The sequence below is a fragment of the Chlorocebus sabaeus genome, chromosome 15, assembly GCF_047675955.1.
Source record: "Chlorocebus sabaeus isolate Y175 chromosome 15, mChlSab1.0.hap1, whole genome shotgun sequence".
Taxonomy (NCBI): domain Eukaryota; kingdom Metazoa; phylum Chordata; class Mammalia; order Primates; family Cercopithecidae; genus Chlorocebus; species Chlorocebus sabaeus.
Window position 1 is genome coordinate 86,564,758 of NC_132918.1, and position 26,147 is coordinate 86,590,904.

At 37.6% G+C, this 26,147-nt stretch overlaps 1 long non-coding RNA gene across 1 annotated transcript; it reads left to right on the top strand.

Moving 5' to 3' along the window:
* The first annotated feature begins 10,245 nt into the window (after positions 1 to 10,245).
* On the top strand, positions 10,246 to 25,726 carry LOC119625805 (uncharacterized). Its single transcript, XR_005241948.2, has 3 exons — positions 10,246 to 10,378; positions 20,955 to 20,992; positions 25,620 to 25,726. It is a non-coding gene; the product is annotated as an uncharacterized lncRNA (long non-coding RNA).
* Positions 25,727 to 26,147: the final 421 nt, after the last annotated feature.

The following is a 26,147-nucleotide window of genomic DNA, read 5'->3' on the forward strand; positions in this document are numbered from 1 at the left end:
ATCATTGACTTTGATATTAGATTGATTTGGTATGAAATTCCAATTCTCTGACCAATATTTACATAACAGATTAGTTTTCTTAAATTCTTAAAGCCTCATATTTGTCATTAATAAAATAGAGACAATCATACCAAACTCATATGTTCTTATGAGGATTATGTGAGATAATATATGTAAAGTGTTTAGCACAAGTCTGAAAAAGAATAAGTGCTCAGTAAATTGTAGCAGCGTAAACTTTCATCATCTCTTTTATTAAATTTCAGCCTCTAGAGAGTGAACTTCTCCGTATTAATCTATTTCTGCACTATAAAGCCAGAGAAGTTAAGAAATAATACCAACATGGTTTCCATAGAGAGTAGATTCCTGAATTGTAAGCACATGTTATATAGAGCGAGCACTTGTTAATTACCCTCTACCAAGGCCAGTCTCTGTCTGAGTGAATATCGATTATAGAGAAGTTCTCAACCTTTCCTGTTGGTTCATTGGTTTGTTTGCTTCTTGCGTTTTGCTCTGGCACATCTGATAGATGAGGTTGTGCAACACCTAAGGAGTTGCTCTAACTTTGTCTCCCTTATAAGATAGTAAACGGAAAGGCAAGAAAGTGTGACTGAAGTTATTAAAAGGGAAGCTTTATATCTGTTCCAATTTATAAAGGAAAGACACAGCATTAAAAAAAAAAAAGACTTCTCACGCTTTAGCTATTACTGTACCCCAATTATTTGTAATATACTCCACAACTGATGCAAATCATGAACATGTGCCATGACTCAGTAGTTGAAAGAGGTTTTAATAATTTCTGTTTTTCAGAGATCAACTTTATTTGACCTAAGTGAGGAGGATTTTCAGTTCCTTAATTTCTATTATCTTTTTAGTGTTTTGATTATCCAATAACATTTCTTTCCTTTTACAATTTTTATTCTTATAATCATATCTGAGGTTGTTTTCTGTATAGTTAACACACTTCAGGTAATTCCAAATTTTTACAATACCTATTTTCATTTTTATGTATTTTCTACATGTCATTATAATTGCTTAAATCAGTCAACTCTTGTTCATTTTCATTTTCCCAGAAGAAAAACCTATTTAGTTTATACATTTGTCTCTCACGGTCTCTTACACAATACCCTTTATATTTACAGTATTTAAGTCAACAGATGGAAGAGCATCATGGAAGTTAAATCAGACCATGCGAGAATTCACCAGAGACTCACATACAGGCATATGTATTGTTCCCTCTATAAAACTGAGCTGTAGTATTTCTATTTAGTTCAGAGCAACAATAAAGAAACTTCAGAAAGATTCAGAATTTTAGCAAAATTTGTCAACTTCTTCAGCCTTGATGATGTCTATTTACTTAGTCACAGTGGAAACTGCCTCGTTCTACTTTCAGGGACACATCTGGTAACTCTAATTGCGAGGTGCTTGGAAAGATAGAACAATACAGGAACTGAGCCAGAAAATGATATTTCTTACTGTTTTTGGTGCATGCTTCTTTGGGGACAACTAAACAATGTACATCTCCAGAGAAGGTGACTTTGAAATTCAGCTCTGAAAAAAATGGCTCCAATTTCTTGGATGCAGTGAGTGCATCTGGAGACCGCAGTAGCTGCAGCATTAGGAACAAGGGTCTTCGTTCTCTAGTGTAATAATCCTGGCCTACAGATACGCTCTGATGATCACGGAGAAGAATTTAATGATCTACTCATTGTACCCATCTATATTGTTTCTGAGGAACAGGCTCTCTGCTGAGAGGAAAATCTGCCAAGGTCAGATTATGGATAAAACCATGGGAGATACAATTAGCCTCACAAATTGTCAGGCGCTTTTAAGAGTTACTCACTCTTAAAGTACTTAATGCTTAGGTATCTCAAAACTCAGCCATTATAGAAGCAAAAATAAATGTCAGTTTGAATCTCCCAGTCCGTGATTTCTCAAAATGAATCTGGCAAACTGTCTAACATCTATCTTCCAGCGTGCCTGTGAGGCAGAAATGGGAGCAAAAAAGATGGAAACCCCAGCAAGGTAGATGAGTAATGATGAGTGCATCTTTCCAATTTATCTTCTCTCTCACAAAATAAATGCTGGAGTTTGAGATTACTGTGGGGCTGTTTGTTAGTGATGACAACTGTATGGGCTTGGTTTGGAAAATGTGTTCTCTCCTGAGATGTTGAGTCATGTGAAGCCACTTGCGGTTCTTTTTTTCCCCCTAAAAATGACAAAGAGTGATAATTTAATTTCTGAAGTCTAATGGCCACAAAGCTATTTTTGCCTAGATTCCTTTCTTTTTCAAATAAAATAAGCAATTCTCCCTAGATACCCTTTGTTTCAGATACAAATCTCCAGACATGATTTCAAAGAATATGATGTGTAGAGAGGCAAATGTTTCTACTAAAAAATACAAAAAACTAGCCGGGCGAGGTGGCGGGCGCCTGTAGTCCCAGCTACTCGGGAGGCTGAGGCGGGAGAATGGTGTGAACCCGGGAGGCGGAGCTTGCAGTGAGCTGAGATCCGGCCACTGCACTCCAGCCTGGGCGGCAGAGCGAGACTCCGTCTCAAAAAAAAAAAAAAAAAAAAAAAAAGAAATTTTTAGAAAATAGTTTATTCAAAATACTTATTAAACATATTTTATGTGAAGTTTCATGCTAAAAATGTGGAGGTGGAGGTAACAATTATACAACATATTTCTGAATTCAAGGAATTTTTTGTTCTGTAAGGGAAGCAGACATGTAAAAAATAATGAAAACACAGAAAGGAAACAACTTCCAGGATAGAGTCAGAGCAGCTTTGTTATAACGAGTAGCCATTTAAAGACAATGTGATTATACAGAGATAATATGTATTAGTTTGTTTATATATATGAACAGCAAATAAATATTTTTGTAATTAAGCAGCCCCCACTTACATCTCGAATCCTAATCAAGGATACACAAGGGATAGCAATCATTCTCATCAGTAAGCCTCTCCTCCATAGGCAGTTATGTAGAACTTGGGCTACAACCAAAGCTTTGCTAGTTTTCATGCTGAATGCCAGAAATGGGTTTTCCTGGTGAATTTGGTGTACTCTTAGTTAATATGATTAGTAGATGAATATTAGAAGGAGTCCTGTATTGGTAAAATTATAGTTTTCTAAACGAAATTGATTGTCAAGTATATTTAAGAGACACTTCAGATCCACACATGACCCGTGTCTAAGAATCTAGCAAGACCACTGTTTTTTTTGAGACTAAGTCTCTGCTTTCGCCAGGACTGGAGTGCAATGGCACGATATTGGCTCAGTGCAACCTCCAACTTCTGGGTTCAAGCAATTCTCCTCCCTCAGTCTCCCAAGTAGCTGAGATTACAGGCACCCACCACCACACCCAGCTAATTTTTCTATTTTTAGTAGAGACCGGGTTTCACTGCCTGTTAGTCAGGCTGGTCTCAAACCCCTGAGCTCAGACGATCAACCCTCCTTGGCCTCGCAAAGTACTGCGATAACAGACGTGAGCCACTGCGCCCAGCCCAAGGCCACCATTCTTAATCAAAGAAACCCCCAAAGATCTATTAGTTAGCTGGAAACTCTGATTTCTGCAAGCCCCATGAAAACTGTAGGGGTAACAACTCTAAGGGCAACAGAATCCTGCTTCTGGAATCTTGATATGGTTATATCCAGTGAATTGTTCTTGTCCTATGGCATTTTAATCGCTGGAAGAATGAGAAGTCTGTATTTTTTAAAGTCCTAATACAGATTGCATAATTTATATTGTGCTAACTTGCTAATAAATGTGTAATTAATAAATGTCACTGTGTAGGCAAATTTGTCTGAGATTTGCTCTCTTTATGACTTGGTAACAAGGTTGTTGATGAGAGCTAACCAAACTCTTAACTTCTTTAGCAACTACCGTTCCCTACCAAAAGATCTTGGGCTTGGGCATGACAAATAGGCTGAGGACAGTTCAAAAGAACATCTCTACAGTTTGAAAGAGGGAATAATTTAGCATGTGAGTGGAGAATATATCTATGTACCAGTAAATACTATAGCTCATAATTATGTCCCCTTTTTGGTATTGAGCCTATCCAAGATGAATGTTTTTTTTTTCACCTTTTGAGCTGTTTTTCAACAATTGAGAGTTATTTTCTGGCAGCTGTAACTGTATCTTATAGGGCCATCCACCTTGGCTATTTTCCTTGTTGCATATAATATAGTCAGTGTTTCACTGGAGAGAACATGGAGTCCAGAAAGAGAAGCCACATGAATGTCACGTTGAGCTAATTGATTTTTGCCTCAATTTACATTTTTATACATAAGTTTTTATGCATTAGACTTCTAAACAGGTTTTATAATTTGATTTGCAAATTCATGCCTTTAGATAGCTATCACTTAGCTATCTAAAATCGTTTGTTATGACTTCCATAGAAATATAAAAAGCAAGAAAGTAGAAAATGTGTATTCAATCTTAGTATATTATAAGAAGAGTTGGAGTGTCTAAAAACAATGAAGGAAAAGTGTAGCTATATTCATAGTGGATGGGAGCAAATGATCAACATTTTAGATGGCTATGAGAGATAATGGGACTAGTATCTCTGGATGGTGGTAACTGGGCATTTCCGTTTCCTGCTCTTCCTGGAAAGGGCTTTTGCAGGTCATTTACTATTATTTATCAATGCCTCATTAAACAGGTCATCTGTGTCCAGATTTAAAGTCTCATTTTCAGAAGGATTTCATGAACTTGGAGAGTTTCCAACAAGAAAAATCTGAAATAAAATGGAAAAATGGAGACTAGGATTCATGCCATTAGTACATCTAAGTTTAAAAGGGTTATTAAAACCCATCGTTGAAAAATTTGGTCAAAATACTTGTTTTCCAACCTTGTCTGCATCTTAGAATTATGTAGAAAGATTTTAAAAATGCTGATCCCCAGGCCACATACAAAATGAATTACATATGCATCTCTGAAAGTGGGCCCCAGACATCAATATTTTTATGTGTCCAGGTAATTTCAGCATATAGCTACATTGAGAAATCACGGGTCTGAATGATAGCAAAAGTGTTGTCAAATTATCTGACAATTTAATTGGCAAAGACATTTATGAAAATTTAAAACAATTTAAATATAAAACTTATGACTGGGGAAAGTTGTGTTAAAGGTGAGATTGTTCGATCACTGTAACCAATATTTAAACAACATTTGAAAAACCATAAAGTAAGTCATTATGAAACTTTTCTGTTCCAAGGATCCTAAAATTCTAGTCCATATATTTCTGGAACCATTAATAAGAAATACTCTAGAAATATATTTTTGTCCTTTGGTAGGAAGCAGACAATGAAAGATGTAGTCATAGAGATTGGAATATGGAGTCAACATGTCAGATAAATGTTGATAGATACATGTCAGAAATGCATGAAATAAATATACCTGCCATCTTCTTTTAAGTCTTTGGCCATAAAGATTACTTTTCTCTTCCGTTCTATTCTAATGTCATCCAGTAGGAAATAGAGGGATGCTTTATCATTGACTTTGACAGAAAACCAACATTGCTGGGATATCATAAGAAAATAGTGTCTACATGACCATGTCTTATTCTTTTGGATTTCTCAACATTAATAAAGTGATATAAGATGTCCCAATATATTTATGGAAATAGTTTAAGAACAATTGGTCAGAAATATTTTCACAAATAGCCAATCAACTTTGACATAGTTTTCAATGAATTCTAACATGCTAATTAGAACCATCTGTTATAGTGGATTCTGTGGCTTTCTTTGTTGTTTCTCAAAATTATAAATGCTTCTAAGACTTCAGGAAATAATAAAAGTACTTTTCTACTTGCTCACCCCATTTTATTTCATATTTTTCAAGGAAGTAGAATAGAATACACTACATCCAAGACGATCACTAAAGCAAGTTTTCTTAGACTAGTTTGAACTTAACAGGTGCTTCCTTATTTCTCAGACATAACTGACAGTATGTTAAAGATCCCTAGTTAGTCAACCTATAAAACAGGAGTTTCCTTAGCAATAACAGCACAGTGTTTTGTTTTGTTTATTTTTCTTTTTATGATGATGTTTGGTTCTAGATTTTCACCTATCCAGCCACAAAATAATACCATTGTGGTGTTCTGTCTCTTTTGTCTAGGATTCTTGTGTTCCCATTGAAAAGGAAGAAATGTTGATGATTTATCTAGGTAGGCACTGAAAGCATGAATTGTCCTAAATTTATCTTGAGTTACTTATCCCTTCCTATTATTAAAAATATCCCAAAGTGTGACATGCAGAGCAAATGATACCTGTAAGAAGAGCTTTTAAAAAGCTACTTGGGCATGTAAAGTTTCCAAACTTCTCCATACAATATCTTCTTTAGAGATTCATAATTCACATTCTGCAAAGACTACTGTTTGTGAAAATCTGATCTAAATCTATCAAAAGCAGACAGGGTATAAACATACTGACTATACTAAGAGTACTGACTTGACCTGGTTAAGCATAAGAAATTGTGAGAAGAAAGACAAAAAAAATTACATACTATACACACAGCTCTGATAAGGCTTGTGTGAATATTACAGAAGTGAATTATACATGTATATTAGTCCATTCTTGCATTGCTATTAAGAAATACCTGAGACTGGGTAATTTACAGAGTAAAGAGGTTTAATTGGCTCATGAATCTGCAGGCTGTACAGGAATAATGGTGGGACATCTGCTCAACTTCTGTGAAGGCCTTACAATCATCATGGAAGGTGAAGCGGGGAGCTGGCATGTCATTTGGCCAGAGCAGGAGCAAGAGAGAGAGAGGGGAGATGCTACACACTTTTAAATGACCAGCTCTCAAGAGAACTCACTCACTCACTCACATGAGGACAGTTCTAAGGTGGATGGTGCTAAACCATTTATGGGAAATCCACCCCCATGATCCAATCACCTCCCACTAAGCCCCACCTCCAACACTGGGGATTAGATTTCAAAATGAGATTTGGGTGGGGACACACCTCCAAACTGTATCAGCATGAATCCTTTTCTAACATAACTTATCATCTGATAGAGGATATAAAATAAGTTTAGAAAACATGAAGAAGATTGTTAAATGGGCCGGAAGAGAGATACAGATAGGATGCTATGAGTATTCTGTGCTGGGACAAATTATTACCGGCTGGATATGGGGTGGAATTAGAAATCTTCACAGTACAATAGCATTAACTGAACGTTAGCCGATATACTTGAACATGGAAGGAAAGCATGTTAGGGAGAGATGGATATATAAGTAAAGAGGCTAGAAGGTGTGGATCATACGTGGAACAGAGCACTCTATATTTGGGTAGAGTGTAGGGTGGGAATAAATCGGAAAAGGCAAGAAATAAATCTGTTTAGATTCTGAAGGGTCTTGAATTCCAGGCTCAGCAGTTAGCTTAGTAGATAGCTAATTAGTGATAATTAGCTATAATTAATCATGTTTGTGCTGTGTGGCCATTAGGAATACATAGTAGCAATTTATCCCAATGGTCCCTATCAGTAGAACATACTCACTCAAACTTGAGAGAAGCATCAAATGAGAAGAAGAAATGGGAGAAGAAGAAATGGAAGTTAACACTGTCCTCAGGTCTTTAGAAAAGCAGTCGAGAACAGAGCTGCTCATACTTTATTGTGCATACTCAGTACCTGGAATCCTTGGTAAAAGGCAGATTCTGACTGAGTACCTCTGGAGGGCAGTCTGAAACTCTTCAATTCTAGCAAGTTTTCAGATTCTAGTTGTTTTTTGTTGTTGTTTGCTTGTTTGGTTTTGCTCATTTGTAGACGACATACTAAATTGTAATTGTTTTTAGATAAATGATTTCCAAACTTGACTGCACGTCAGAATCACTTATAGAGCTTTAAAAGTCACCAACGTTGGAGCCTATTCAGATATTTAGATTCGGATTTAATCGACTATTGGTATCAGTATTTTAAAAAGTTCCCCTCCCCCCCGCCCACAATTCCAATGCATGGCCAGTGCTGAGAGCACCGCTCTGGGTTGTGTCTTAAGTTGATGTTTCCCAACCCTGAATGCATATTCGAATCACTCAGGGAGGTTTTAAAACTACACCTGCTCAGACAGCATGGCAGATCAATTAAATAAGACTTTCTAGGGGAGGAACCTGGGTTAGGCATGTTTCAAAAACTCCCCAGGTGATTCTAATGTGCAGTAAAGTTCAGAATTCCTTACCTGGAGAGATTTCAGATTTTTAAAAAAATTTCTTCTGTGCTGTCTGAAGAGATAATTTCAGAGGAAGTCTAAGCCTTTAAAGCTGTTTAAGAGCCAGGTGCACATACTATTCCATTGTCAAATTACTGAAATTTAACAACCTGTATGTAGCTGATCAGGCTACAAATCCTGCAGTATCAATGCAAACAAGGGCAGCTGTTTCTTTAGTTTAGAAGTGAAGAGATAAAATGGATTTATTTTGTTTTCTGAAATAAATGGTTTTCAAAAATAAATACCTGTGAAGAGAGGATCCTATTATTTTGTTGAAAGTCAGTGCACTTGAGTTCAGCGATCCCTTACAGGTCTGCATTGTGAATACGCGACTACAGATATTCTCACTGAAAACCCAGAAAATTAGTATAAAATCACTGTAGACTTGTGTAAAGAAAGTGGTATTTGAATTAGGAGAACATGATCCGGCAGTGGGGATGGTGGTGAGATGGGAGGGAACTCAGAAGTTTTTGCCCTTGTTCTATTATTGACACACTTTCGTGCATCTCAGTTTCATGGCATATCAAATGGGGGAAAAATGGCAACTATGTATAGGGTTGTGTGAGGACATAATATGTATCATCACTTTGTTGTAAGCTTAAATGTGCAATACAAATGCCAAAAATTAAAGGAACATTATATTTAGTACCCTAGGAGTGATGATAAATAACACTGATGTTGTTCAATCATTTTTTTCCCCTGTAATCATTGCTCTCAAGTGTGCAGGTGCTTGATACTGGTACTTAAAACTGTTTGAAATTTGATGAACAATCCTTAACATGAAATGATCATTTGGGAGGAAATCAGAGATGGGAGAAAAGTCTAAAAAATTTCCATCCTGATCCAGCCTTACTTTATTTTTTTTAATTTATTTTTATTTTTATTTTTTTTATGAGATGGAGTCTCACTCTGTCGCCCAGGCTGGAGTGCAGTGGTGCGATCTCGGCTCACTGCAAGCTCTGCCTCTCGGGTTCACTCCATTCTCCTGCCTCAGCCTCCTGAGTAGCTGGGACTACAGGCGCCCGCCACCATGCCTGGCTGATTTTTTTGTATTTTTAGTAGAGACGGGGTTTCACGGTGTTAGCCAGGATGGTCTCCATCTCCTGACCTCGTGATCCACCCGTCTGGGCCTCCCAAAGTGCTGGGATTACAGGCTTGAGCCACCGACCCCGGCCTACTTTATTTTTTATACCACTCAAGATGGTTTTATTTGGGTATAAATTATCATTGTGTCATTATTCATAAAAAGTGAAAGTCATTATGCAGACATGGGTTAACAAGATTAAATTTGTGTTATTTGTGCTGAATAGATGGGTTAGAAATGTGTCTTAAGTTGTTTATGAACTTAGACTAAATAGGAAATCCATCGGGAATCAGAATTATTAATAGCAAACATTATAACTTTAACATTGAGATATCATTCTGGTCTCTCAGAGATACTAAGCAGAATAAAAGCATGTTCTTGATCTTTATAATATGATTGTGCACTGAGTTGTCATTTCAACTAGGTTAATTAGGCATAAAAAAGTCACCCATGGTATTGAATTTAGAGATAAACAAAACAAAACATGGCAAAAACTATACAGATTTGTGATGAGCAGACTTCTTAATGTCTTTTGTTTTTAACTTGCTCCTTTTCTCATAGTATGAATCATAAGATTCATATGATACCCAGAATTGGGGTGATACCAAGTACAGTCCCACATACTCAGATGACTGGATTCACCAATATACTCAGACACAGAGATATGAGGAAAGGCTTGACTGTTAGACTTCTGATCTATAGTTTTTGTAATAGCTGGAATCAAACAATATAATTTACGTAAAATGCCTGACATTTTGTGTGACATTTATTAGGCAACCATCTTGGTTTTCTTCCACTTTAGTAATGTCAAGCAATTGTGGAACTTCCCCCACATCACCCCCGCAGGTTCCAGCAATTCTCCTGCCTCAGTCTCCGGAGTAGCTGGGACTACAGGGACACGCCACCATACCTGGCTAATTTTTGCTTTCTTTTTTTTTTAGTAGAGATGAGGTTTCACCATATTGGCCAGGCTGATCTCATACTTTTGACCTCGTGATCCATCTGCCTCAGACTCCCAAAGTGCTGGGATTACAGGCATGAGCCACTACGCCCGGCCTGCAATTGTGGAACTTTTATTATGTCCCAGGTAACAATTGCCCTTCACAGGAATGTGTTTGTGTGATATTTATAAAAACTGCATGAGGAGGGTACTGTCATTCCCATTTATCTCATGAGGAAATTAGAGTATAGACAGTTTAAGTACTTGCCTATAGCCACTTAACTAAAGATGACAGAGCTCAGACTCAAGTCCAGGCAGTTCATCTTCAGAGTCCACTATGATCTTTAGGGTCCACTGCTGTTCAGTAAAAAAACTATTCTTACTGTCTGATTTAAAACTCTTTTATAATTTGATATTCAGTTACAAATAAGAAATAATAGTTGTGCCTGGAATTGACTGAACAAAGGGAAATATGACATGCCATGAATTAGACGGCCTGTTTACCATGACCCATATGTCACCGTCTCTTTAATGAACTTCTTTGATAAGCATCTACTGTCTCAAAAACACACTTGTAGGCCATGGAGTCACAGCCTCTTAGAATTATCACTCATATGTATTTCTTTGTGTATTCAGACATCCCACTCTTTGTCCCCCGGCCCCCAGATTTCACTAATGGTGAAAATGAGGTCCACAGAAAGAAATGTGCTAAACCATGACTTAAACTGACCTATGGGAGCTTCTATCAGCTAGAAGTATTATAGTTTCTTCCAGGGTCAAGAGTCATTTGCCGTGGGATCAAGTCCATATTCAGTGCTCTAATGAATTGTATCTGAAATCTCATGCTCTTAGCTGTTTGGCCTGCTGAGAACAGCAAATCTTGGGTAGCTCAAAAGGTTCTTAGAGTCCTCCTTTTGATAGCATCTTTTCAATTCCTTACGCATTTGGGTTTTTCTAAATTTCTTGTATCTAAGAAATGATGCATCCTTGGCTTCTTTCTTGACTAGCATTTGGCATCACTTGTTGGCTTCTGACTTTATTATCTCTATTCTACAAATTTTGTCAAATATTTACTGAGCTACTACTTGGGCGGTTTTAGTGCTAGTTTACTGGGGATGAGTGAACAAGGATGTCATAGCCCATAATCTCATAGAACTTGTGATATAAAAGGTTACATAGACATGTAAATAGGAGGTTACAGCCTATAGAGGTAAGCCTATGTCGGTAGACGTAGATCAAGGTGAGGTGAACTCAGGGAGGTCTTCACAAGGGAGTAGCCCTCTGAGCTGAAACATAAAGAAGGAGTAGCAATTATCCAAGCTCCAAAAGTACAGGGACAGACCTGTATAATTGATATCAGGATACTGAACACAGTGCTTGTCATATAATTAGAACTCAATAAATATTTTTAAGACATGAATGCAAAGTAAAGAGGGTAACAAAGGCTCCCTCCAAACTTTAGTCAAGCTTATCTGGGCCATCTCTTTTTGACTATGTCTCATATTTGGGACCTGCTGTTGACCTGCTGTACCCAGTTTTAGCTAAGAGTCTTGTTATTAAGAATCCTCCCACTCTAGATATTTGATTACATTGTCCTGCCTTAACAAGAATACCCCCTGCCCTTGGTATTTGATCAAGTTTTTCTTAGTAACTTTTTATCCTTGACTTTTCGTTATGCTTGTTGGCCATAAATCCCAGTGGTGTTTGCTGTATTTGGAGTTGAGTTCAATCTCTTTGCTGTGTTTCAATAGTCTCTCCTCTATTGCAATAGTCTTGAATAAAACCTTTCTTACCATTTTAAGGAATATCATAATAATTTCTTTCTAGCAAATCTGAACATGTTTAAAGGCAAGACATAGGAGCAATCAATTCACTATTTTCTTTCTGCTATTTGTGAATTTTTTCTGCAGAAGAAGAAAAGAATTCCTATCTTACTGATTATTTTGGAGATTAAAATAAACTTTATAAAAATGGAATGTGTAAGATACTAAAACAAATCTGACATATAATAAATACCAAATTCATAGTAGATATTATCTTTTTTTCAATTGTCATTTCCTCTTGTGTTTGGTTATTCAAAATAAGTCTTGCCATCCTGGGATTTAGGTAAGGTAAATGGGGCCCACATACTTTCTGAAAATATGTACAAAATTATGTAAATGTCAGTATAAACGTGTATTTTACTTTGGGAGAATTATAATTTTTGTTGTATTCTCCAAATGTCTGCAACTTTAAAAGTATTACAAACCACCATTATATTTATTTTCAGACAGAATATATCTACTTTCATGGTTCCACATTGATAGTTTCCAAATACATTCATCATATCCAAATTTAGTTCTATACCCCATTTCTATATTTGCTGCATTAAGATTCAAACTTCCAGCTTATAATTCTTTAATGTCTTCTATCTCAACATCTATCCCAATTGGGTTCTTTTTCCTAAAGACTTTATTTCTCTTTATAATGCTTCTTTTACCTCAGTCATGAGGCACATGCCTTGGAATATAGGTAGGTACCTTTGTATGTAAACTGCTCCTTTACTCCATGTAGCAATTCTGCATTTCAATGCTATATTTTGCCAATTTTCTCTAGGCTCATTTTGGACCCTCTTCTCTTTGTGCTGCAATTTTTTTAAGAGCCTCCTAACTGATCTCCTGGCCCCTACCTGTTTTTTGGGGTTAGTTCATCTTTCATGGCATTACTATATTTTATCTTTAAAACTTTAGAAACAATTTTCCTGATAGTTCCTCTCTTTTCTAACTCCTTGTGAGGGCTGGTCCCCAGATGGTCAAAGCATAGCCTCCTTTTATATCCGGAGAATTTCCTTCCACTCTCTTTTCTGCCTTTCCAAATCCTAGCCATCTTTCATGCTCTAGTTCAAGTCCTACTCGTTGCAAAGGAGATTTCCTTGGTGACTATCTTTCAATATTTTCCTCTTCTAACTTCTTACTACATGGATAATTTCATACAGCTGAGCACTTTGTAGTTCTGTGTGTGTGTAAATGTGTATGTGTGTGAGTACACTTGCATGTGCAATGCTGTGTCTTCCCAGGCACATGAAGGGGACAGGACTTGTCTTACATTTCGTATTCCTCCTCCTATCAGACTCTTCTAAAAAGGTAAAATATATTCAACCAATAATTGTAGCTTATAAGCAATCTTAACCATCTCGTAGGAAGGATTTTAAACTTAATTTCTTAACTATTTTTGAAAGGTATAGAACAATGTGGCTATAAATTTTAGTTTTATAGAGTAATAATGTATTATGAAGTTGTTTGACAAGCTGTCTATTCTCCTCCATGTGGAAATACATACATAAACAAATGACATAGTTTTTTGTTTGTTTGTTTTGTTTTGTTTTTTTGAGACAAGAGTTTCGCTCTTGTCATCCAGGCTGGAGTGCAGTGGCACGATGTCAGCTCACTGCGACCTCTGCCTCCTGGGTTCAAGTGATTCTCCGGCCTCAGTCTCCCAAAGTAGCTGGGATTACAGGTGGCCGTCACCGTCCCTAGCCCAAAGTGCTGGGATTTGAGCCACTGTGCCTGGCTGGGTGTTTGTTATTTTTAAACAATGCCTTCCTCTAAGACATTATTTATGAAGAAGTTCCACATTAAATAAAAAATCACATCACTTCAGTTGATTGTCATAAGTTATTACCTGACTCTGCAGTTTTTGGTATTGTTAAGCCAGTCAAAGTTTATACATTTCTATGTGGGCATTGCAAGGATCTTTGCCATGTACCTAACTCTGACACACACTCGATATCAACTTTTGTTCTTCAATTCCAAATGGAATTATTTAATAAACCACATAAATAGTAGGATGTTATAATTTGATAGAGACTTAGAGATCACCTAGTCTAACTTTCTAATTTTATAGATAAGGAAACTAAAGTGAGGAGTTAGATTGTCCAAGCTCACATGACAGTTTAAAGATAGTCTTAATGGAATTAAATATCCAGTTTTCTTGACATTCCCCAACTGGTAATTCTGTTTTAATCCTTGTTGTTGTGAAAGCATGAAATTTGCAAATACAGGGGTCTGATCCTATATCAATAATGGTTAGTTATACAGCTGTGGATAAAATTTTAAGTGTTATTATGGTGTCCCACCCAATGAATTGTGAGAGGTGGAGGGACAAGTTCCCATGACGCCCAAGGCTAATGGAGCTTTCTCTCTGTTGTGACTATATTCTGGAGAAGGTGGACCATAGAGTTGACACCACTGAATAATGAGTTTCATATAAATTCATGCTGAGTTTCTCCTTAAAGCTGTGCTTTTAGAAGGAGGCTATTCAACTAGGATAATTATGTAATATTGCATCACTGCAGGCTGTATTTTATGTTTAAGAATCCCACATAAAGGATAGCTGATTTGCAGGATGTTCTTTCGGAATCACGTAAGACGAAACTGTTCCAAGCCCCTATCAGTGAATTGTTTTAGTTGCTTTCTTTCAGTAAGCAAATGATACTGATGTATTTGTGAGTAAACACAGCCAGTTAACTTTCACGTCAACAAGCTGGTAAGGTTAGGTTGTATAGCAATGTCCTATCTGCTGTGGTTTGTTGCTAAGAGGCTGATTAGTTTTGCCAGCTATTATAGGTCTTATATTTCCACTTTTTTCAAGAACAAATTATTTGAATAATAAAAAGTGACTTTTCTAAATGTTGAGGCTTATTTAGAACATTATGATATTTGATGAAACACTTTAATCAGTAGTATAACTGGATCCTTATTGCAGTAATGATTTAAAAAGTGAAATAACTTGGATTCCATGGTCGTTCAATGTGTAATTGTTACTCTATTACAGGCATTCTAACTTTTGATTCAATGCTCCTAATAACAGATACACTACACACACACATATATACACATGATTTAGTTCTATTTTGAGCTTTAATGCTGGCTGTATTCGCACATAAATAATGATATAATTTATTTCTGTGTTCATATGTATAAAACCACTATGAACATCTTTCCACATATAAAAAAAGTCCTTCAAAATAAGTGTTATGAATTGACTTAATCTGATGCACCCAATTAATTGGACACAATTCTATCTGCCAGTCAGTCCAAATGCTGGAATTTTTTCAAGAATTTTCCTGAGTTGTCTTTATGTTAACCTGCACAGCTCATGTTAGCTGTCAGTTCACAGTTATGCAGAGCTTTGCAATTCAGTTGTTTTCATATGACTTTAACTCAGAAGTCAAAAACATAGTCAGATGTGACCATCAGGTCCATTTCAATTTGGCTACCTAATATTTTAAATTGATTTGAAAAATGTCAACATTATAAAAATGGGGAGTTTTTCTGCACTCCAGCCTGGGCGACAGAGCGAGACTCCGTCTCAAAAAAAAAAAAAAAAAAAAAAAAAAAAATGGGGAGTTTTAAAATAAACCTTAGTTTTCTGACTTCTTTTGCCCTGTCTCTGAATGGAGCCATCAGCTGAAGGTTTTGATGAGATGTGTGTTCACCAGGCCACCCTCACAATACATGTGACCTTCCTGCTCCCAGTAGTACCTTCAGTTTCTGATGCTTTTTCTAAAACTTTTTATCTGCATGTACCCAAGGTTTTTCAGTCTTACTTTTTTCTTTTCCTTCATCTTTGCCTTTGTTCAGGGCTTTGGCATTTGTTTCTTGAACTAGTTAGAAACTGATTTCTCTCCTTCTTATAACATTTGATAGCTTTCAAGGCCCATAAGTTGATCTCCTGCTTTCGGAAGTAACTTTTAGTGTAGGTACCAAGGTGATAGAGAAAAATCCTTCATTTTCCCATAACATAAACACTTAAAATTTTATTTCAACGTAATATGATGCCATGACTATTATTTTTTAATAAAAATAATTTATTTACCCACTTTATTGAGGTATGATTGACAGGTAAAAAGCTGTACATCTTTAATGTATACAACTCAGTGAGCTCGGGGATGTGTATACATACATAAAACCATCATCACCCTCAAGGCCTTAGACATACCCATAATCTCCCAAAGTTCCTTCTCACCCTTTCTCTTATTATTTGTGTGTGTGTGTGTGTGTGTGTGTGTGTGAAGAACACTTAACATAAGACCTACCTTTTCAGAAACTTGTAAGTATATTATTAACATAACATTAGCTACAGGCATTATGCTGTAGAATAGATCTTCAGAACTTATCTTGCATAAGTGAAACTTTGTACCCTTTAACTGTCACCTGGCCATATTTCTCTTTCCCCCAGCCCCTGGCAATCACTATTCCAGTCTCTGCTTCTATGAGTTTGACTATTTTAGATTCCTCATGTAAGTAAGATCATACAGTATTTTACTGTAGTTTTAAAAAAGTTTAGCTTATTTTTCTTAGTGTAATGTCCTCAGGGTCTATCCATGTTGTTGCACATGGCCGAATCTCCTTCTTTTGTGAGGCTGAGTAACATTACATCTTACATATGCCATATTTTCCATTATCCACTTATGTATTTGTCTGTTTTCACACTACTGATAAACACATACCTAAGGCTGGGAAGAAAAAGAAGTTTAATGGACTTACAATTCCACATGACCGGGGAGGCCTCACAATCACGGCAGAAGGCAAGGAGGAGCAAGTCATGTCTTACATGGATGGCAGCAGGCAAAGGAAGAGCTTGTGCAGGGCAAACTCTCATTTTTAAAAACATCAGATCTCATGAGACTCATTCACTATCACAAGAATAGCATGGAAAAGAACTGCCCCCGTGATTCAATCACCTCCTACCAGGTTTCTCCCACAACATATGGGAATTGTGGGAGGTACAATTCAAGATGAAATATGGGCAGGGACATGGCCAAATCATATCATTCTGGCCCTGGTCACTCCCAAATCTCATGTCCTCAAATTTCAAAACCATTCATACCTTCCCAACAGTCCCCCAAAATCTTAACTCATGTCAGCATTAACTCAAAAGTCTACAATTCAGTGTCTCATCTGAGATAAGGCAAGTCCCTTCTGCCTATGAGCCCATAAAATTAAAAGCAAGTTAGTTACTTCCTAGATACAATGACAGTGCAGGCATTGGGTAAATACAGCCATTCCAAATGGGAGATATTGGCCACAAAAAGGGACTACAGCCCCCATGCAAGTCTGAAATCCAGCAGGGCAGTCAAATCTTAAAGTTCTAAAATTATCTCCTTTGACTTCATGTCTCACATCCAGGTCACACTAATGCAAGAGGTGGGATCCCATGGTCCTGGGCAGCTCCACCCCTGTTGCTTTGCAGGGTACAGGCTCCCTCCCAGCTGCTTTGATGGGATGGCATTGAGTGTCTGTGGCTTTTCCAGGTGCACGGTGCAAGCTGTTGGTGGATCCACCATTCTGGAGTCTGGAGGACGGTGGCCCTCTTCTCACAGCTCCACTAGACGGTGCCCCAGTAGGGATTCTGTATGGGGGGGCTCCAATCCCACATTTTCATTGCACACTGCCTAGCAGAGATTCTTCATGAGAGCCCCACCCCTGCGGGAAACTCCTGCCTGGATGTCCAAGGGTTTCTATAGATCCTCTGAAATCTAGGAGAAGGTTCCCAAACCTCAATTCTTCACTTCTGTGCGCCGGCAGGCTTGACACCACGTGGAAGCTGCCAGGGCTTGGGGCTTGCACTCTTTGAAGCCATAGCCTGAGCTACACTTTGGTCTACTCTTCTCATAGCTGGAGTAGTTGGGGTACAGGCACGGAGTAGCTGAGATGCAGGCACCAAGTCCCTAGACTGCACACAGCACAGGGACCCTGGGCCTGGCCCACAAAACCATTTTTTCTTCCTAAGGCTCCAGGCCTATGATGGGAGGGGCTGTCATGCCCTGGAGACATTTTCCCCGTTGTTTTGGGGTTTAACATTCAGCTCCTCGTTACTTATGCGAATTTCTGCAGCCAGAAAAATAGCTTGAATTTCTCCTCAGAAAATAGGATTTTCTTTTCTACCACATTGTCAGGCTGCAAATTTTCCAAACTTTCATGCTGTTTCCCTTTTAAAACTGAATGCTTTTAACAGCACCCAAGTCATGTCTTAAATGCTTTGCAGATTGGAAATGTCTCCCACCACATACCCTAAATCATCTCTCTCAAGTTCAAAGTTCCACAAATCTCTAGGGCTGGGGCAAAATGCCACCAGTCACTTTGCTAAAACATAACAAGAGTCACCTTTGCTCCAGTTCCCAGCAAGTTCCTCATCTCCATCTGAGACCACCTCAGCCTGGACCTTATTGTTCATATCATTATCAGCATATTGGTCAAACCTCATTCAAGTCTCCGAGGAGTTCCAAACTGTCCCACATTTTCCTGTCTTCTTCTGAACCCTCCAAACTGTTCCACCCTCTGCCTGTTACCCAGTTCTAAAGTTGCTTCCACATTTTCGGGTATCTTCTCAGCAGTGCGCCACTGTGCTGGCACCAATTTACTGTATTAGTCTGTTTTCATGCTGCTGATAAAGACATACCTGAGACTGGAAAAAAAAAAAAGAGGTTTAATGGATTTACAGTTTCACGTGGCTGGGGAGGCCTCACAATCATGACAGAAGGCAAGGAGGAGCAAATCATGTCTTACGTGGGTGGCAGTAGGCAAAGAGAGAGCTTATGCAGGGAAAACTCTCATTTTTAAAAACATCAGATCTCATGAGACTCATTCACTATCACAAGAATAGCATGGGAAAGACCCACCCCCGTGATTCAATCACCTCCCACCAGGTTTCTCCTACAACATATGGGAATTGTGGGAGGTACAATTCAAGATGTGATTTGGGTAGGGACACAGCCAAGCCATATCAATTGATTTGACCGTGGCATTATTAAGTTGGTAAGACATACACAGAAGGCTCACAGCGTTCAAAAGGACAGCAGCCCCTGCTGCCTGCCTCTTGCGCACTCTGGCCTCCTCACTCACTTCCTCTTCCCTTGAAGCTGAGCTGTGCCTGCCAGGACTCTCTTCTCACTGTCCTCTGTACTCACTGGGCATTCAGCAAGGTTTTCCCTCTGGCTCAAAAGCTTTTTCCTTTCCTATCTCTCTTATTATTTATATCTGTATCTGGAGCCTAGGAAAGATCAATAAAAAGATGTTTCAAGCTTTTAAATGTTTTTCTTATCAATGCATTTGTCCTGGGTGTAATATTTCAATTTACAAATGGTCTAGAAGTCTTTCACCATTGAAATGATCTCAGGCATTGAACTAAAAGAATAAAATAGATGCTAATATGAAATAAAGGACAAAAGAGACATTACAGGAAGAAATATTTTATGGCCAATATAATAGTGTATCAAACCACTTTTTAGAATAACTAAGCATTTCTGTGAAAAACATAAAAGGTCAAACAGCATATCTTATAGTGCAGAAAGAAATCCATTCAATTTTAATACTGTTCTTGCACTATCCAATGTTACTTAGAGGACAAAATAACTGAGGTTAATAGATTGTATTATATCACTGACCTAAGTGGTTGATAAAAATATGAATTTAAAGGAATAAGATGGATATTTCAAGCTTGTAATGACATGTCATCAATCTCTGAAATGATTTTGGTTCCAGTTTGTCCTAATATGGTGGCAGTTGTATTTTTTTTAAGTTGCAATTCTGCATATTTTTCCATTAAGCAAGCAACTTTGAATTTCTCCATTACTTTAACCTCACAGTCATCATCACAAACAATAAATCCTTTTTCAGCACTGACCCCTTTAGAATCAGCTGTTACAGATGAGGCTCGCCAGACTCTGGAGGTAGGCAGAGGGGCTTGATTCTGACGTATAACTCGTAGTCTGACTTCCACTCACTGGTTTCACTTCTCATTTAAATACTTGCTCATTCAAAACTTTCAGTAATCAGTGCTTGGGGCCAACACTAACTTTTTCGTCATATTGCATTTGATTCTTTCATACTTTGTCATGTCATTCTATTTACACTTTTACTTTCGCCTGTTTTCTCATTGAAAATGATGCCAACTGACTAAGTAAACAAGATGTCGAAAAAGAAGCATTTACTATCTTCAAATCTCATACAATATAAAATTACTGATCTCAACAAACATCTCATTGGGGACTTTTAATTTAACAGAAACAATAACAGCTACAACAAACTAGTAAAAAGCAGGAATTTCTTTCAGGAACATTGAGATTCTCACAAGTTGAGGAGGCTATCTGTATTGTCAACCAACTCTTGACGATTTTTGCCATTCAACTGAGTTGAGATAGATTGCAGAGAATCTTTGGTCCAGCATTGTAAAAGTGCCCTTTCCATTGCCAGATAAGCCTGCCTCCCAGATGTTCCCCTTCTCCTGTGTTACCTCTTCAGGGAGATCTCTTTTTCTTGGCCAACAAAAATCTACAGCAGTGCAACAGCTCACTCCATTCCCTTACATTAATTTATTCTTTATCATATCATTGTTACATATCTATTACATGTTCATTTGTAGATTACCAACTTCACTAGACTATTAAACAGTTACTTTATTTTAACTGTTATTACTAAAGTTATTTTATTTAAAAGCTGTGTACAATGTGACTAAACCTTATGAATATCTAATCTACCACCATTCTTAAAGTTCCCATGCACATTCGTACAGGTATATACTGTTTAGTCCATCAAATACATTTGCACAAGGAGCCAGTTATAAAAAACTAATAAAACCTAGTTAAGCCAAGTAGTCAGTTAAAAAAAATTACACTTTATCTAACTTCAGTGTTCTATGTATTTCAATGCAAATAAATTTGTTTTTTCCCCCTCTCTTTTAGTGTCAAAAAGGTGAAGCCACGAGATGAGCAGGATGCAAGTAAGTGATTAAAGCGGGAAGCAGTCAGTTTAGATTAACACAAAATGACTCTGACAGATTTTCTTACCCTTTGTCTTTAGCATGTAGATCTATAATAGACTTGTTATATAGAATGCCTAAAGTTGGTCTGTAGATGCCACTGAGAAAGACACTTGAAAAAAAAATCTTACTAATCCACATAACAAGAATAACCTTTTATTCACATTTTAAAGCATGCACATTTTCTTTCAGCAAAAGTATCAGTTATGGTGGAAATGCTAATTCACTTGTTTAAAGTTACCGTTTGCTTCTTTAACCAAACTCCAGTGAGCACTTGTTGAATGCCATTTATTCTGCCACCTTCAGAAACATCAAAGGTCACCCCAAAGGCAATGGATGCCTCAAGGATTGAACAGGCCAGTAAGCGAGGAGAGATTATTGTTTTGTTTATTCACACATTTATGCATTTATATATACCTCATCTTGCACCAAATATGACTTAGGTAATCTATAAAACCCCGTATACTATACAATAATAGAAGCTAGAAGTAGGTAAGAAAGTTATGGGGAAGGATAATCAAGAACAGGGCAATAAAATACAGCTAGATATAGGTTATTGCATAAAATGCAGGCTATGGAACTGTATATACATGCTGAGGGATATACTATATATGAACTGATGTAATTCAGTGTGTGATTAAATGTAACACTAGAGGCATGCACATGGTACAATTTTAACAGATAAGAGAGTAAATAAATATTTCTCAAAACTTTTAGTGTTAGAGAGAGAGTGATATTTTTTCTTGAATTTCTGAGTAAGAAAGTATTCACCCTGTTCAGACAGGGTGAATGGAGGATTCCAGTACTCGAGGCAAAGAGAAAAGCATGTGACATGTGCAAGATTATGCATAATTAATACAGCATGGATGTTTGCAAAATTAAAAAGATAAACATGTGATGGAAGAAGCAAGTGATAGGGGTAAAACGGGAGCTGGCCTTTGGCCACCTGTGCTGCATTCACCTGATGCTAGAAAAGTCGATGATGCGCATCAGTGAGTACATCTTTGTATGTTGTGTTTTGGGGAAGGAATGTGAATTATTCCACTTTCAATTAAGCCACCAGGTTTACTGTTGACTGTAGAGGTGAGCTGATGGCCCAACGCACCCATGGAGAATCTGAAGCCATTCCCTGAGCACAGCTGCATTCAATTATTACCTCTGTATCCCAAAGTGATCCTCCAAATCTTTTAGAGCTGAAATGATGGGGAGAAGGGTCATAGGGGAATTTGAAGAATCCTAATTCTCTCATGATTGCCTATAAGATTTTTTCCAGTAGTGTTATTTCAAAATATGTTGTTGTGTTAGATAATCCTGTCACCATAACTTTTTGTGTGTGAAGAAAGAATGTCTTACTTCAAAGGAGAGAAGGTAATAATTTTAAGTGACAGAGATTTGATACAACACAATGTCTTTATTATTTTTTTGTCTGCATTTCATATCCTTTCTTTTTTTCAACCAAATCTCTATCCTCATTGAATCTTTTCCCCATACAAGCACTAATACAAAAATAAGCCAAGTATTTTCCAAGACTTCGACTCTGAGTCCAGATTTATGTTTTTATAGGTGGAAAAACAGAGCAACCCTCTAAGCACTTCTCTGGTTGTATCACGAGCCCATTCACATGGCTTACTTTTGCTCCTGGGGTAGGTTCTAACTGATTAGGTAGCCTTTGCTATCTGGGACATGGACAAATCATTTTCTTATGTTATTCAACTTTATACTCACCAGGTTCATGACAACTTTTTCTTACAGACGTAATCATTTCTCTCTAGTTTTCCCTCTGCCATACCTCCGAAAAGCACACACCCCTCTCTAAGTAAGGAAATCTGGAGTATTGTTTGAGGCCTGGTTCCAATGAATCTTCAAGATATTATTCTAATTGTCCTCAGTTGAATCAAACTCTCATTCTTTTGACTCCAATAGAAATTTCTCTCTATCATCTTATATGTGGTCTTTCTTTTAGAGTAGGTGGAGATTTTTATAGGTAGAAAAATGATTTGTGGCCAGGTACGGTGGCTCACGCCTGTAATCCCAGCACTTTGGGAGGCCGAGGCAGGTGGATCACCTGAGGTCAGGAGTTCAAGATCAGTGTGGCCAACATGGAGAAACCTCATCTCCACTAAAAAAAAAAAAAATACAAAAATTAGCCGAACATGGTGACATACACCTGTAATCCCAGCTACTTGGGAGGCTGAGGCAGGAGAATTGCTTGAACCCAGGAGATGGAGGTTACAGTGAGCTGAGATCATGCCATTGCACTCCAGCCTGGGTGACAGAGTGAGACTCTGTCTCAAAAAAAAAAAAAAAAAAAAAAATCACCCCCTCCCCAAACTTCCTCTCCAGTGCTTGGCCAAGTACCCTGTATATAATAATGTGTTTGTCATTAAAGTAAAAAAGGATACTAATCCATAAAATAAAAGCAAATAGCGTCTTTGAAAACAGCTGCTTTGATGACAAGTAACATGGAAGATTCACACTGCATTGCACCAGGGAGATCATTAGGAAGATACTGAAGATCTAGCTAAATGAAAATTCAAACAAATTAACCACCTACATGGGGCTGTAATGGATTTCGTTTCCTGCTGCTGGCCACATGGAAGGAAAATGCCTCACACATAAAGCAGGCAGCTTGTTGAAATGTTGAAAAAACTGTCATAAGGACCTGGGCTGAGGCCACATAAGGAATCGAGATCAATTATATTCTCCATAGTTGATGACATCATTTGTCTTGTTGTTCACGAAAGCAAAAACAAATTTAATAATTCTGTTAGTAGTCTGTATATTACTTTTTATAAGCTACAGAACATTTCAACATCCATTATTTCCTTTGTTTATATCAACGAATAGCTGAATAAGAAGAGGCTGGGTTATTTGTTCCAATTATAGGTGGGGAGGCAAAGCCTTAGTTTAGAAAAGTAAGTTCCTGAATGTCACAAACTTACTGAGTTACAAAACCAAGTCTGGAATGTAGAACATTAACTTCTAGGAGAGTGTTTCTTATTTTTAACGTAAGAACTTAATCTCTGATTTTGAAAAAAACAAAACAAAACAAACAAAAGTACCACTGGGGATGAGTTCTAGAAGATTAGAAACCTCTTGCGTTCTAATACAGAGTGTTTGTTTGTTTGCCTGACTTGGAATATATTGTGGTACCCTGTTGCACCAATTTAGGTAGGCTAAAAGTGTGTTTTTCAGAATGCCTTCCACGCATAATTCCTAGTTAATGTAGCTCATCTGAAACTTTATTTGACTTATCTGACTTCCAGGGAGGCACATTTTTAGCTCTTTGTTGAAAGGCATCAGCATGTCTTGCAGAACACTTGCAGCATCAAAGTTGGAGGCTTAGAGGTGGTAAAGACTGATGGGGGTTCCTCTCTGTCCTCAGGGGTTCCACCGTGTGGTTGTGAGTTCCAGTCTGTCTTAGCTCTTACCAACTTCATACCCATCTTCCCTTTTATACTTACTGGTCTGTGGAATTCAGGCTGTATATAACAGCTTCACAGAGACTAAACAAACAGCTCACACAATGGCATTAGGTCAAACATCTATACTAAATACCCTGTTTGATATATATGTAAATATAAATACATATGTATGCATTTAATATAATACATATAGAAAATACAATACAAAATCATAGGGAAAATGTTTCTGTAATAATCTAGGGAGATCCCGTGGAATGCCTCCCACGACTCACATATCCCAATATTAAAATCAATTTAAAAAATTACAATGGCCTGAAGTAAGCAGACCTGATAATGGTCCAGATCCTTCAAGAATGATGATGTGGGACATTCTATACAACAAGAAACCATAACCAGCTGAGGTATTTGCTGAGGGTAAAGGGGTTATAGAATGGGCGGTGGAAAAAGTAGTAATAAATCCTAATTAAGTTGACACAACCAGTTGTAGAAATGAATACTGCATTGGTCATGCAAAACCTTCCTTACTTTGATATGAATAGATTTGTGTATATAGTAGCATTTTTTTATCATTACTTCTCCCAGTTCCTTACTGTCTACAATACAGTGTATTAATAGCAGTCAATTTCATATTTTAGTACTTACATTTCAGCATATCAAAAGGGGAATGTGACTCAACTAGAAGATAAATGAACATCAGTTTGAAATAGATGAAGAAAATTCATATAGTCTTTTGGGGAGAGGGCTAGCAAGTTTTTGGTTTTGTGAGGGATAATTGCCTTATGTTAGGTGAAGGTATGGGTTTGCTACTGTCTTTATTCAGAAATTCAGTATGGCTCAAAGAGGTGTAATTGGAAGCCAGCTAAAAAAGGGGTGGACTGTGATGGGTTTGTATTCTCTCAATAGCAAATCTGGGGCTACATTTCTAAGAAACCCCTTCACTGAAGAGTTCCAAGTTACTGGAAGAAACTTGGAACAAAAGGAGTTTGGCATGAACTTTGAAATGTCTGCTGAGTCAAAAGGCAGTCAGATATGTAAGATGGGTATACAGTGGTGAGAGTGAGGACAAACCCATAATCAATGTCTGGATCCCTGATGAACTGAGACTCACATTGATCTTTCAATATGTTCAAGTCTCCAACTTGAATGACTTGGTTGTCCTGCAGGAAATGCTGGAGTCCTTCATCAGAGTTGTAAATGGCACTTGTGACAAAAATCAAAGTAACTAAAAAAGAATCTGGTTGGAACCTCAGTAACAACTGGCCTGTCTACTACCTCACACTAACAAGGTAAGTCAGCTACCAGTGACAATGTGAGCATGTTGCAACAGTGCGTAGGACCCCTGTCTAACCCCCCGCCCCACTGCATGTAACAAGCATATTATTGTTGCTTCATTTCCCTTTCTGAGCTCAGCCTCAGTACCAGACACAAGGACAGCAGCCTTACATGTATTTTTAATCAGCTCCCACAGTTGTATACCATCAAATACTTATAGTCAATCAAAGAGGGAGTGTTGGTGTGTGACTCCTAGTGCTGCAGTTTCTTCTCTTAATACTCATTGATTCATAATTCAAAAACCATTAGACTCCTTATGAGCAGAATTTGATGCCCTAATGAGAAACAAACTTTGCTTTCAAGCTGTACTACTAATGATGATCATAACAATAGCTAAAATTTACTGTGCTCTTACCATG